Here is a 15,452-nt window from a genome sequence, read left to right on the forward strand (position 1 = left end):
AGAAGAGCTGCGAGATGTACGGGGCAATGAAAACCAGCACGTGCACAACCGTTAGTGCAAGAGAAAGGGGGGCGGGTGGCAGCGCATGCAGGCGTGGGAACGCTCCGGGAGGAGCTCGGGGCTGGGCAGGAAGCCTTCCTGGTGGAAACCCTTCTGCTTTTACTCTTTTTATGCCTGTCTCAGTCTCAAAAGCAATTATTAAAAATGAAAGATAACAACAAACTTATTCGGCACCTTTCTGGCAGGAAGGAGCAGTTTGCTTGCTAATGATGTGATGAATCTTTAACAAATTCCCCTTAAACAGAGGGGCGCGCAGCCTAGATCAGGGCCCAGGCTGACTCTGCAGGAGGAAGGGGCGTTGGCCCCAGTACACACATGGGTCCCGGGGGAGGGAGCGGCCAGCAGGCGGGCAGCACCAGGCTCAGGACAGGCCAGCCTGTGTGTCAGCCTGAGGGTCCCCATCGAGAGATGAGGATGCTGAGGTCCAAACAAGCAAAGCAACTTGTCTAGGTGACAACCCGCAGCCGCTGAGGAGGGGAATTTGAGCCGGGCTGCCTGGTCCCGGTCCGTGCCAGCCTTCGAAGATGCAGAGGGCCCAGACCCACAGCCTTCACCGCACCAGCAGACGCGGGTGGCGTCTCTTCTGGAGCCGCCCGGAGGGCTGGAGCCAGCTGCTGCCTGTGAACCTGTTTAGCCCTGGTTCTGGACTTGGGTGGTGTGGGACCCCGGAGCTGGCAGCACAGGGCCTGGGGGAGGCTGGGGGTGAGCTTGTATTTGCCTTACCCAGTGGGGCTGCAGGGGTCCGGGGCACCTCTCTCCCTGCTTTCTGTGGCTGAGCAGTTCCGAGCGCACTGAACCTGCATACTGGCTCTGGTTAGGGATGTAACCGTGACCCTGCCTCCCGCAGGGCCTGCTCAAGGGGGTCAGTGTCCTGCTCCAGTCTGGTGGCCTGAGCCCTAAGACAGTGCCCTGCCTATATGTGGCCTGGGAGGTGGTAGCTTTGCAGAAAGATTTGTTATTTCCTGTGAAGGTGTCCTCACCAAGCAGAGGCATGGGGCTCTAAGAGCTTGACCACTTGGTGCCTTTGAGAAAGGGGGGAGGGGGCCAGGGAAAGGGCCTGGCGGTTCTCTCCCTGTGAAACATGCACCCACCCCACCCTGGCCCCCAGGTGACTGTGGACATTTTGCTGTATGTCCAGCAGACATGACTGCAGAGGTGGGCTTGGGAACTGCACCCCTGAGTGGGCAGTTGCTATGGAATAGGGTCAGAGTATGAGCTGGCAAGGCTGGAATTTATCAGAAAAATTTGGTGACTTTATGATTTTTAATAAAAGTAATTGCAAAGCAAAAGAAGCACAAGTGCATTTTGTACTTCAGGGCTTTCCTGAGTGTCTGACACAAACATGCGGGACCATGTCCCCCACCTCCCTCCCCCGACCCCCGCCTGCAGCCCCAGGCATGGTTAGGCAGGAATATTGAATATTCATGATTTGAGTTGGATGCACTTGGTTGACTTGAACACATTCAACAAATATTTCTTGAGTACCTATTGTGTCTCCGTATCTCCCCAAACTCCGCCTGGTGTTCCATATGTATGACTTATAAGAAGTTCATCACACCACTTGACAGGTGAGGAAATCGAGGCTCAGACTGCTGAGGGCACTGGCCTAAGGTCTCACATAGGCACAAGCCCTGGTGGGGACGCTGGGCGCATGTTTGGACCTTGCCTCATTTTGCCACGTTCAAGGCTTGACTGCCTTCTCCCTGTGAGTCATCGGGGCCGACCCAGACAAGGCCGCAGCCCAGCAGGTCCTGTAGGTCGACACTGCCCCACCGGCCTCCTCATGCACCCTCCCTCCACCCCCAGCCTCCAGGGCCTGTCCAGACTCCAAGGCACACCCAGGCCCTCCTTCCCCAGAGCATCTGGCTCCCTACGTGGAAGAAACAAGTTCAGATCTGGAGTCTGGAACTTCCCAGCCAGCTGAACCTGGGGAAAGTCTCTCCCCACCCCACCCCCAGCCTCAGTTTCCTCATCTGTCAAATGTGGGCAAGAAGAGCCAATAACTGGATGAAATCACGGAGTTAAAAAGCTGAGTGCCGTGTCTGGCACCCTGGAAGTGCTCAGTAACCCTTAAGTTCTTGTCACTGTTGGGACCCCTCGGGGTCCTTCTCTGAGCTGGAAACAGGGAGCCAGCAGCCCACAAGCCAAGATTCTTAGAGACAAGCAGTCTGACATGGCAATAGTCTCCCCCTGACCTTTCGATTTTTGACAGAGACCTGACCAACATCCTGGTCCCCAGCCCTGGGTCACCATCAAGTCCACCTCCTGAACCCCCTTATCTACCAGGAGCCATGTCTCAAAGGCACTACCTGCCTCCTCCACGCCCACCTCCCCTCTGGGCCCAGTGCGACTGCTGTGGCTTCAGGAAGCCGTGCCTGACCCCCGGTGCGGGGCCCCTTGCCTGGCATTTTGAATAAATGAACGTGCGCAAATGACTGTCATCATGTGGGCCAGGCCTCTGGTGGCCTTTGGACGGACTTTAGGATCCAGAATCAGCCGGGCATGGCTTCGTGATTGAACACTCTTGTTCGACAGTCAGCTCCTGCCTTTGTACCCCAGACCTTGTCCTCAAAGCTGGGGCAAGGCAGCGGGGGGCAGCGAGACGGCTGCAGCGCGCACCACGTGCAACCCGGCGCCCGGCCGCCTGCGGAGGGCAGGGAACGGGGTGCACAGGGTCATTTACTTTGGTCGCCCATCCTGGTCCTGTGGCTGGGAGTTCTCCATGGGGGTGGGGGTGGGGATGGGGATGGGGATGGGGATGGGGATGGGGATGGGGAGGCCGTCTCCTCTAAAGGAGCTGAAAATGCCGGAAACTCACTTCTGTTTTCTTTGCCACTGGCGTGCAGAGTGCACTTGGACTTGGAGGCTTCCTCCTTCTTTCTCGGGTGGCAGTCCTCCTGGCTGCAGAATCGGTGTCGCTGCAGGGCCCCGGGTTCCCCAAGAGCCAGCTGTGGGGCGCTGTGGGGCGCTGCGGGGCGCTGCGGGGCGGTGGCAGGCAACGTGGGGCAGGGCTTCAGGAAGTTCCAAATCTCCACTTTGCCAGCTCCGGCAGCGTCAGCTTTGGTGCTTACAGCCAAGGGCCCCAGCTGGTTCTGGTCCTGGTCTGTGCCCATGCCCTGTCCTTGCCTACCTTGCCCCAACACGACATAGAGCCTTGTACCTCTCAGTCCTCAAAAAATGCTTGGACTTCCTTGTTTTATGGGTTTTTAAAAATTTGCTTGTGTTTTTTTTTTTTAACAAAGATTTACTAGGCCCCTATGAAGACCCGCAAAACCCTTCCCCATTTTCAGTCCCCATTCAGTATCGTGGCCATGGTCCCTAGCAACAGCCTGTACTGTGCATTTCGTGCGCCCAGTTGGCATTGCTCCTGTGTTGACAGTGGCACCCCGCTGAGCTCTGTGGGGTGAAGTCACCCCTTTGGGGGGAAGGTAGGGAGGAGCCCGTCTCCCCAGAGTGGAGGGGGTGGTTTCCAAAGGCAGTTTCCCTGGGAGAGCGGGTGTCTCTAGGAAACCAGAACGCAGGCGTCGTCTTCCTTGAGTCTGCTCGCCCAGGGACGTGGAAGCCCCAGGCGGTGGGTGCTGAGAGGGACAGAAGCCAGGAAGGAGGAAGGTACCTCTTAGGACACACACACGCGCGCGCACACACACACACACCCCCCACCTTTATTTGTAACTGAGTATAGACTATATACAGCGAGACGTGTAGAGTGTATGAACCTTAAATGCACCCCTTGATCAATTTTTACACACATGGCCGTCACCCATATCAAGATATGGAACGGCGCCCACTGGGGCCCCTCCTGCTCTTCCCAGGCAGCTCCCACTCACCCCCACCCAGGCCGCCGCTGCCCTGGTCTCCATCATCTATACTAGTTCTGCCCATTCTTGAATTTCTTATAAATGGAACCAACGAGGTAGCATTTGTGTCTGACCCCTCACACAATGTCATGGCCCTGGCGCCTGGCCACGCTGCCGGGTGCTCCCTTCATCTGTGAGACGTGTTCCGTGCCAAGGGTGGAAGGCATTTTGCCCACCTCCTGTCCGTGGACGTGGGCCTGTTTCTACTTTTCCCATTAAGAACATCACTGCTATGCACATTCTTGCATTCATCTTTCGGTGGGCATTCGGGCTCTCTTCTCTCAGGCATATGGACAGAGGAGGGATTTCTGGGTCATGGGTAGGCACAGGGGACCAACCAGTGGTGTCCTTGTGTTTAACCGCAGGCCCTGTGGGGAGAAAGAGAGCCCTGATTCCTCTTTCGAATTTCTGCGGTGTCAACAATTCCTCGGTGGCTGACAGCAAGTGACCAGCGCGCACTCATTGCACCCAGAGCTGGAACGAGATGCACAAGATGGGCCCTCGGGGCCCCGAGGAGCGGGGCAGCTTTTCCTCAGGGACTGGTCCAAGGAGGACAGAGGACAGGGCCTGTGAGTCCAGACACCACGCTGCACTGTACAACCTGCGTCCATTCACTCACTGTTATCACTCGGCTGGGTCTTTGGGCTAAAGGGCAAGCGTCCACTTCTTACTAGAGCACTAAAGGGGATGGTAAGTAATTAATACCAGGGAGCGTGGCCCCGGCAGGAGACCAGGGAGCGACACCCCAGGGGCACTACGGAGAGGGCCCTGTCCGCTCCCCTCCTCACCAGAAGTGTCCCTCGGCTGTTACCCTGGGCAGACCTAGGCCTTATCATTATTAAGGAAAAGTGGTGAGTTCCTTACAGACACCGAGGCTCGGAGGGCTGGCGGGGCCTGAGGCCACATGGCTAACAAGAGGGTCTGAGCTGAGAGCCACTTCCAAGGCTTGGCGCTTGGGAGGGAAATACTAAAGTTGGAGGAATGAGCCTCTGTTGACATTTTACGCCCCTCCTAGAATGGCTCCACACCCCTCAGGTGACACCCCAGAGAACTCTCCTGGAAGGCTGGGCTGGCCATTTCTGCTCCATGTGCAAGCGTCCCAGCTCCCCAGGGTGCGTGCAGCCAGGGGTGGTCGTTTCCGGGCAATAAAAAGGCAGCCCTCAGCCCACTGGGGAGCGGGCCTCCTCGGGCTGGGCGCACTGCGGCTGTTATCAAATAGGCTGCTCTGAGGGCCCGAAGTCTCGGAGGACACATCTGTTCCCAAGCAGCCTCTCTGACAATCTTCTGTCTCTGATCTGCTCTCACTGCCCTAGTTGGCGGGGGAGGGAAGGCTTGATTCAGTGTTCCTGTTCCCTCTCAGCGGCTGCCCTGAATTTCACCTCCTTCCCACTCCCCCGTGTCTGTCCCTCAGGCACCGACACACCTTGTGACTATCCTCTTATAGTCACTTCCTGGCCCCTCATCCCCTTTGAGGGAAAGTCCAGACTCCCACGTTGTTCGCCTCTCAGGATCTTGCAGATGGTGCACCCGCCTGCTTTCCAGGACGTCTTCTGTCACTCACCAGCTGGCCCTGCCCTGCAGACACGCTGCTCACCGAGGCGTACCTGTGCCCTCTGCCGAGCGTGCCGCCCCACGTCACCTGGTGAGCCGGCCTTGGAGACCCAGCTCAAGCAGCATCTCTTTTGTGACATCTTGTAGGACTTGCATGTCACCTCCTCATCCCTGACAGAATTAGTCCCTCCACCCCAGCGCAGCCCAGCTGCCTCTAGAACAGTCCATTCTGTGGTAATTGGGGGGGACCTATCTCTACATGCCCCTCAAGGTCACAGACAAGGTCACCCTTATCTTGGCGTTCTGGGCGTCTACCCTTGAGCTTGGCACTTAGCCGCGGCTCCCAGGAACGTCCATGGTTTATTTAAATTCAGTGAAGAAGGATCTCAGCGCTGGGCACTCTTGTCAACACCTTCTTACCTGAAAGTGATCCAGGAGACCATGGGGTCGGGCGACATCCACAGCTCTGTGTCCGAGAGCGGGTCCCCAGACCCTCCCATGGTGGCAGCAGTAGAAAGAGCCCAAGTCTGAGCTTTGTCACAGGTTCCTTTGGCACTTGACCCCCTACCCAGAGGCTGGTCTCATTTTTCTTCCTCCGTCCTGCCTGCTCCAGCCTGGTGACCAGGAGGCAGGAAATCATGACCTTCCCAGTCTTGCTTCCTCACGCATTTCCTGCCTGTGCGTGGTCCTAAGATGGGAGCAAGTAGTCCTCGCCTCACCCATGGAGACGCTGGATGCAAAGGACCCGCGGAGGGCCCAGCCCCCACTGGGCTCAGCCGACAGCGGCTACTATCACCTCGCTGGCTTTCTGCAGCCTGAGCACAGTGTGCCCCCAGCCTTCCCGCAGCCTCACTGGGGTGGTTTTGAACAAAGCGGGGGGCTTCCTTCTGTCCAGTTTCCCCACGAGCATTACAGCCTTCTGTACAAGGGCTGGGGGTTCGACTCAGCGGCTCATGTCAGAGGGAGGACTGAGGTTGCCGTGGGGTTTTTTCCATCTTTCTCAGAGTGTTTTTGAAACGAGACTACATTGTTGTCCTGACCTTGTCAGAGCCCTGGCTGGAACCCTCAGCATCATGGGTGTAGGTGGGGAAGGAAATAAAATGGAAACGTGAACATCAGCCAGAACAAAGTAGAAGTTCTGCTTTTAACATCTGAGACCAGGGGGCAGAGACAGGAGGAGGCCCTTCAGCTGAGTCCTGCTCCTCCACCTGAGAGGGTGGCCTTGGGCAGTCCCTTCGTCTCGGGACGGGGTTCCTCACCCGCGAGGCAGGGCAGTCTCTAAGCCCACCATCTAAATGCTGAATAATGGCAGATTTAAAGGTTTCTCGCCAAACCTTCCTGGGGGATCAAATGAAATAATGTGTGAAGAAACCACTTTCTAAACTGAAAACAGTGTAAACTACTAGCCCTTGAGGCTCTTTTACCACTTAAAAAAAATGTGTGAGAGAGCCCAACAGTGGAGAATTACTCAGTCTTAAGAAGAAGGAAATTCTGACACATGTGCAGAGATGAACCTCGAAGACATTCTGGGGATGACAGAAACCGGTCACAAAAAGACACGCACCTTCCGCTTCCATGTAAGTGAGGTGCCGGGAGAGTCCGACTCCCAGAGCTGAGAAGGGGGCAGGGGGCCGCCCGGGGCCGGGCGGTGAGCAGCGGGAGTTCGTGCCCCTGGGCAGTTTCTGGCAGGAAGACCAGAGCGCGGTAGAGATGGACGGCGGTGATGGCTGCACAACAACGTGAATGTCCCCAATGCCACGGAACTGTACCCTTTTATTTATTTTTAGAGAGAGAGGGGAAGGGAGGCAGAAAGAGAGGGAGAGAAACATCAATGTGTGGTTGCTTCTCATGTGCCTACTACTGGGGACCTGGCCCGCAACCCAGGCACGTGCCCCGACTGGGAATCGAACCGGCGACCCTTTGGTTCTCAGGTTGGCTCTCAATCCATTGAGCCATGCCAGCCAGGGCTGAACTCTCCCGTTAAAAATGGCTAAAATGGTAAATTTTATGTATATTTAACACAATTATAATAAGTCACTTTTACTTTAACAGCATAAACAGTAAAATGTAATTTTAAAAAGCCACTTTGGGGAATGGAAAATAAGGGGATAAAAACATAAACCTCATTTCCAGAAAGAAAAAGAGGGTCTGTATGTGTATTTCCTTTATATTAGATGACAAGTAAAATAAAGGGAAATGAGGGAAACTTTAAAAGAAAGGTTGCCAGCCCAGGAGGCTGGGGATTTTGTAGCCTCCAGGCTAGCATCCTGGGCGTTGGAGAAAAGCTGATACTGCTTGTAACATTTTCAAAGGTCAGAACCAAGTGGAATGTCAGCCTGCTGCCTACATGCACGATAATAGCAAAGTTAAAAATTAATTGCAGGGTCTCTCCTGCTGACACCTGGTGGCAGCTCAGTGGGCACGGAGCCCAGAGGGGCCACCCAGAGGGGCCACCCAGAGGGGCCGCTGTTCTCAGAGAGCCTTCCACTCTCTGCTTGTGTTCTCCGGAGCAGCTCATCTCTGCCTCATGCTGTCGTCCTGGCCAACTGTATGTTTTGAAATGAAAAATGTTCTAATTGGACACGAAGGAGGCACCTTCCAGATTTGGAGCCCAGATGGGAATAAAAGCTCTGCTTTAGCTGAGGCCAGGAGGAAAAGCAACTCAGCGAGGGCATCTGGGGAACTTCCTCAGCTACAGGAACCTTTGACACACGGCCCCAGGGAAGTAAACAGAGTCCTCTGGAGACTGATTAGAGCCACAGGCTTTCCTTGTGACCCGACCTAAGTTCTCCCAGCTTCTGAGGAGGCTTTAGGACAGTGTGTGTGTTTATTCACTCACTCATGAATGAATGACTATCTCTTATCAGTCAGTATGGCTAGGTTCTGCTGCAGTGACGACATCCACGTGCACCAACAACATACGGTTATGCTGTGTGTCTCTCGCTAGCTGGCTGGCAAGCTCCACATCTCCTACCTTGGGACCCAAGCCATCCACGGCAGGGAAATGTGACTTGTAATGTAAAGGCTTTGGCCATGTTTTAAGTGACGTGGCCACACCTAATCTCCAAGGAGTGGGAGGCGCAGTTTTGCCTTGTGCTGGGGAGGAGAGGAACCAGGCAGAATCAGTTACCACAGTATTTTGCCTACTTGCTTTGCTAGATTGTTGTCAGGGTGGAGCAAGGGAATTGCATGTGATGCACTTTGTAAATGACTAAGTCCTCTCATTTGTAAATTACACACGTGAAATACAGATGTAAAATGTGAACATATTATTATTGTTGTTGTTACTGATATTAGTAATCTTTCCTGTCTTTCACACCACCCGAAGATCAGCCATGACCGTCAATCCAGAGACACGGGAGGTACTTCCATTGTCAGGACAGAGAGGCTGAGCGGACCCCCGCGCTGTGAGCATGCTCGCTGTGTTTGGCTTCTGGTGTACGGACTGTCATTGGATTTTTTTTTTTTTCATTCCTTTGCTGAAATTTCTATCATCAAATCCCAAAGCCACAGAAGCATCAGAATTTTAATGGACTTGGGCCCCGAAGCCTGCTAGCAAAACATCATCATGCACAGATACAGATGGAAAGTGCTGGTTCTTTACCTTGTGGCAAGAACACTGTGGCTTTTAAACCACTCCCTGGGGCTTCGGAGCCCTGCAGGGGCAATTGAGAGGCTTCTGGGAAAACATTCAGTGGCGGCGCCCATTTAATTGACCCTGTTCTGCTGTCCCTGGCCGCGTCCCAAAGTTATGCCACAGGATGGATAGCAGGGCTTTAGAAAAAACTCATCAAGAAAGATTTTGACAACCTCTATGAGTTTCCGAATGTCTGTCCTTGAGGTTTATGCTTGCAATTGTGTTTCTTTATTCTTTCCCTCAGCCCATGCCCCTTCCCTCCACAGCTCTTTCTTTTCCTGTCTCCTTTTAGCTGATGCTCTCTCCTTATCTTTCTCATTCTCTCTCCACAGCCTGCCCGCTCCCCGCCCCCACCCACACATTTAGCCCTAGGTTTTCTCTTTGCACTTCTCCGACCGGAAGTGTAGAGTGATGCAGTTGTGAGAACTCCTTTGGCTGCAGGCAGACCTGCGCTCAGTGTTGGCCTCTGCCTCTTACTGGGCACATGCCCCTCTGGTCAATTCTGGGGCCTCTCTGAACCTAATTCCCTCCACAGCCCGGGAGGGCGACACTTAGCTCACAGAGCATCTGAGTGACTGGGATAAACTCCCACCCTCCTGTCCGCCCTCTCCTTCCGCCACTGGCCACCCTGGCCCAAGGCCCACACCACCCTCCCCCGGGCTCCCCCGCCCTCTGTATGCTCTTCCCGGGCAGCTCGGCACCCAAGGCCCTGGCCGGCCGGGCACTGGGAGGCGCGACTCCACACGTCTCAACTCCAGTGTCCCAGGCCACGCCTTAGGGCGGAGCAAGGGGCGTTGGGGTGGTGGGCTCTGGCAAGGGAGCAATGGGGTAGGAAGAAAGAGGAAGTCAGCTCAGGGCCCAGGCTGCGTCAGCTGTAAGAGATGTGAAGGTGAGCGTGGGAATCCCTCTTATTACTTTTGGCTGATGGGCTGGGTTTCCGGACCGTGACTCCACTCAGGGGCTGGGCCACGTGGGTCCACGACTGAGAGAATTACCCTCAAGCAGATGTTTAGTCCCCCCTGTGTACAGCCCTGTGCCTGGCGCAGGTTCGTCTGTGGCCCTGCATGTGCCAGGCACTCTGGGAGGCCTCGCTCTCTCCCAGGCCCCGGCCTGGTAGACTCTCTGTTGCGCTTATGGCTGGGATGCAGCTCCATGTGACCATCGCTTGGGAGTGTCCCGGGTTCACCTGCACCCCAGGGCTCCCACCTTTCTCTGGCAGCACCCTGGGTCCAGCCTGCTCAGTCGTGCCCCAGTGTGGCCTCCAGGCCTCTGGTAGGAAGGGCTGGACCCTCTCTGTACTCGAGGTTTGAGAATCTTCCTGGTCAGACTTCTGGGCCCAGGCCCTGCTCTGCCCAGACTCCTCACCTTTGCAGATCATCACTGTTTCCAGGCATCTGATGCAGAGAGGCCCCTGGTTGAGGACACTCCCTGGGACCAGAAGGTCGCCGACGGCCCTTCCCAGCCTGGCTCCTGGGGCACAGCCGCTCCTGAAGCGGTTCCCCAGGCAGACCGATTCCTTCCTGGGTGGGCACTGGTTCCTCCAGTCTGGCTGAGGAGGGCCCCGTGGGTGTCCTCTCCAGGGCCCCTTGGACCACGAGGCGCCTCAACCTGCTCTCTGTCTCTGGAAGGATCCACTTCAGTTCTCCACATCCCCCAGCAGGCCCTCCCTGCGGAACCACAGAGACATCAGTGTTGGGCCGGCATCTGACCTCCATCCCGAGACCCTTGTTTTACAGCCGGGGAACTGAGCCGAGGGCACACAGCCCAGCGGCCGGCGGGGCCAGGACCTGGCCTTCCAGTTCCCAGCCCAGGACACAGGCCTCCTCCAGCACTGTCCTTGCATGAGGTTTGCTCTGCGAGCCCAAATAGTGGACTTGTCCGCAGTGGCGGCTCCCAGAACCCCCTGGCGAGGCCTCGCACTGTGACTGACGCCCTGGCTGGTGGGAGGCTGCCAGGCCCGGGCGCCCTCTTCGCTGGCACCAAGTGCCGTCTCTTTGCAGAAACCGGGCGTCTTCGGACGTCCCAGATCTTTAAACATGAGGACCTCGTGGACCATGAAAGGAAAGATGCTCACAGCCCTGAGGGGCACCAGGGCACTGAGGAAACCGCTGAGTCCCGCTTCCTATTCCGGCTCATTCTGAGGCATGAGTTCCTTGTGTTTCCTAGACATTCTCTCCCTCTCTTCTGCCAGCGGGTGGAGTTGAAGTTCACACGTGGCGTTAGATGTGCACACCGTGGGACTCCACTGTTTGTGGGGCAGTGAGATCCAGGTCCCCAAAGTGCGAGCCTCCCTGAAACCAGACCAAGGTCAGCGGCTGCCATGATCTGAAGGCAGAGCTGGCAGCAATCAGTGTCCAATGGATGGGATTAGCTTCAGCCCATCCCGCACTGTGATTCGGGGAGAGCTTATTGATAAGAATAAAATACATCTCTAGGCCATCAGAAGGCAGCCACCATGAAATTTAATGTAAAATCAACTGTAATTTTGGAAACTGTAACAAGTCATGGAGGGATGCTGCCCCGAGAAGAGTTTCCAGGGGCCAATGAGGAATCAAGAAGGAACATCAGAAGGAAGAACAGACAGAGCTTCTGCAGCCCCCTCCAGGGGATGGGAGCTATGCCTCTGGCGAACCATTGTCCCACCTGATGGCCACTCGTTCTAGAATAGATGTTTCCTGGACCCCCGCTCCAGGCGTTGTGCTAGGTCCTGGCAACCCGAGAGCAAGACACAGGGTGAAGGTCCCTGCCTCTGCCCCAGCTTCCTTGTGTGTGGATGCACCTGTGCGCCCCCTGGCCTGATGGATCTGCGTTCAGTTTCTTGAGCAGCCATGCTCAACCCTGCCCCAGGGCCTTTGGACATGCTCTCTGTCTTCTTGCCCAGGATACTCATTCCTTATAGTTTCTCCTGACCGGTTCCTCTTTGGAGGGGTCTCTCTTGATTAGCCTCACTCCCTGTCAATCCTGTTTTTATTTATTTTGTTTCATTTTCTTTACAGCTCTTGCCACTCACTCTCTGGAATTCTTCTTTGCTTGTTAATTGTCTGTGCCCCACTAACTAGAATGTAAAGTCCATGAGAACAGAAATCTTGCTTGTCTTGTTCTCCATTAGATCCTAAAAGCTATTCTAGGATAGCACCTGGCACATAGTAGGCGCTCAGTAAATATTCACTGATGAATAAAGCTCTACAAATATCCCTTGAGCACTCTACTCGATGCCAGGCACTGTGCTAAGCACAGAGAACTTGAAAGTAATTTGACAGTTTACTGTGTTGCCACACATAGTGTATTTTGGTTCATCTTTCTAAGTGCCTCCTTTAGGTGGAACTGCTATTTCCATACTATAAACTAGAAAGTGGAGACCATAAATGTAACCTGATATAGTGGCTGATAATATTGTTGCCACTTATTTGCTACCTTGACTTGGACGAGTTCCCACCTCCCCGTCCCAGTGACAGCAGGCCTGGCCATGTGGCTCGCGAGGGGACTACCCCTACTAGAAGCCTAAAAGCCATCCCGTGGTGGCATCATCCTCCTTTTCCCTCTGCCGTGAGCACATGTCCCAGGGAGGGGCCATCCTTTCAGCCTGGACCCCAGAAAGAAGAAGATGTGAATTAGAGCCTTGGCTGAGCAACAGTTGTTATTCAACCTGAGTGACAAATGACCCGTGGTTGTTGCAGGCCACCGAGAATCAGGATAGTTTGTGACCTCGGCCTAACCTAGCGAGAGCTGATTAATACATTGGCTCTAGGAGTTTTGAGAAGGGTAGACTTTCTAGGGAGGGCGCGTCTGTGGTTTGCTAGAGGTACCCTAAGAGTGAGAGGGGAAGAAGCCGGGCAACATGGATACCCGTGCAGCCCTCTGGGCGCCTGCGCTCTCCCCTTTTTGGGTTTACAGTCGCCAGGGTGCCCGTGTATTGTGTTCCGGAGTGAACGCCCCTGCCCAGCCCCAGCCTGCCTCTCCAGCTGCGTCTCCCGCCTCTGTTCTCTCTAGTCTCCTGTCTCCTTTCCCATCTCTATCCTGTGCCCACCACAACAGCAGCCGTCTGGGAAAATCATTTCATCTTTCCAAACCTCAGTTTCCCCATCTGTAAGAGGGAGGATGAGGAGACCACTTGAGATTATTTCAAGGGTTAAATGGGGTAACATGGGGAAGTCCTACCCCTCCTAGAAGTTTGCTGAATGAATGAACCAATGAATAAACAAACACTTGAAGTCTAGAGCCGAAGAATGATCTGGTTTATCAAAAGGCCTCTTTTGATTTGAGTTATTACAAATCGGTCTCCCCCAGGCCCAGCACATCTGGAGAAGCTGATAAAGCAGGTGTTTGTGAACCTATAAAAATCAAGGCTGCGGTGACCCTGGCCAGGGGCAGCCCTCCCATGATTGTCCTTTTGCAGAGAGTGTCAGCTGGAGCCCCAAGCGAAGAAGCCTGGCTCGGTGAGGCCTTTCTCTTCTGAATACTGCCCTGGGGGTGGGGGGGCAGGTGCCCAGGAGCAGGGCAGTCAATTCCTGCTCGGCAGACACAAAAGCCCACACCATGTGGGGCCTGCAGAGACACTGTGACAGTCAATTAATGCCAGGCACAGCGCTCGACCTGTGTCCTTTTCAAAGAAGGCAGCCCACTGGCTGGCTTAGTGCCCCTTGGTGGATTCTGAAAACCCAGGAGCTAAAAATGCATCTCCTTGTCAATTAATTGAATCACAAATTCAGCTCAGGAAGCACATATTTGTTGTAGAATTGCCTGCATAACAATGTCAGGTCGACCGAAAACCCCAGAACTGTGTGAGGTACGTGGGAAACGTGGAGAAGGAAGGAGGGAGCTAGTTCGCATTGAGCTTCTACTGTGTGCAAGGCGTCAGGTGGGCACGTTTGCGTCGAATTCTCACCGTAACCAGGCAAGCTGGGTGCTATTAAGTTTCCATGCAGGTGAAGGAACAGCGGCTGAGTAGCCGCAGAGCCTAGAGGGTCAGAGCCTGGGCTCAAATCGGCACTGCCTGATCCCCCAAACTGAGTGTGTCCCGCGGCCCCGCAGCGCCTCCGGGTGGCTAACAGGTGATACGGGAGGGCTGGCGCCGGCTGATGCTGCCTTCTGCGGGGCTCAGGATGGAGCCAAGCCGGCAGGAGCCTGGGGAAGGGACTGCTCTTACTGAAATGGTTGCTCACATGGGAGTAGAGGAGAGGCTACATCTGGGAAAAAGGGACTGTTAGAGGCTGAACTGTGTCCCCTAAAAAATATATGTTGAGTTCTAACGGCCCCCAGGACATCAAAATGTGACCTTATTTGGAAATGAGGGGATCAAGCTAAAACCAGGTCCTAGGGTGGGCCTTCATCCAATATGAAGGACGTTCTTATAAAAAGGGCTAATTTGGACATGGAGACAGACAGGCACAGCGGGAAGGCATGTGAAGGGACACGGAGCGAAGGCCGTGAGGGGGGGAAGACGGGAGGGAGGCATCTGCACACTGAGGACTCGGATGACTGAAAACCAGGCGCGGGGAGGGAGGCCGGAGACAGGCTCTCCCTCCCAGCCTCAGAAGGGACCCGCCCTGCCGTCACCTGGATCCCAGGCTTCCGGCTCTGGGCCCGGAGACGTTAAACGTCTGTTATTGTAAGCTGCCTAGTTCACGGTACTTTGCTTTGGCAGCTCTAGGACAGGAATGCAGGGACCGTGGCGGTGGCTTCAGCTCCCCCTCTCCCACTGGAGCGTTCAGCTGGGGTCCGGGCTGGGACAGGCCACACCCTCAGCAAATCCTGCTGATCCCCTCCACGGGAGGAGGGCTTCGGTGCCATCTCTGGCATCACCAGTATTGCCATTGGAAGTCACCCCCACGCTCTATCCCCAGGGAGCTATGTTAGAGACCAAGTTCCGTCACATTTCCAGCCGGGCGGTGCCCACTGCCCAAGGGCAGACTAGCCTCTTTACAGCTTGGAGGGCTGGCCGCCGCCCGCGCCCAGGGCAAGCTGCACAGACAGAAGTAGGAAACACAGAAGGGCACCTGCTCACGCCAACCTTGTCCACCCCCAGGGTTAGTTTAACATTCTTTACAGTTTGGAATTTTAATTAATCAACCAATGGCTCACTGATATTCAAGCCTCCCTATCTTTCCATGTGGTGGTGGCGACAGGCTAAGAAGCTGGCATGAACGGCTTGTGTTCCAACGCTGAGGAGCAGAGGAGTCTCGCTGAGAACTTCAGCAGATTTGTCACTGAAATTCACCCTGTTAATATGACTGTCGTTTAGGCTTCTAGACAGAATCAGAGTGATAATCGCCCTCCCCCCTGCGGCTCATCTCAAGAATGTGAGGCATCTGGTCTTTGTGTGACATTGTTTCCAATGACCTTGGCTT

Source organism: Pteronotus mesoamericanus, unplaced genomic scaffold, assembly GCF_021234165.1.
Source record: "Pteronotus mesoamericanus isolate MK-2021 breed Mesoamerican mustached bat unplaced genomic scaffold, CSHL_Meso_final contig_702, whole genome shotgun sequence".
Taxonomy (NCBI): Eukaryota; Metazoa; Chordata; class Mammalia; order Chiroptera; family Mormoopidae; genus Pteronotus; species Pteronotus mesoamericanus.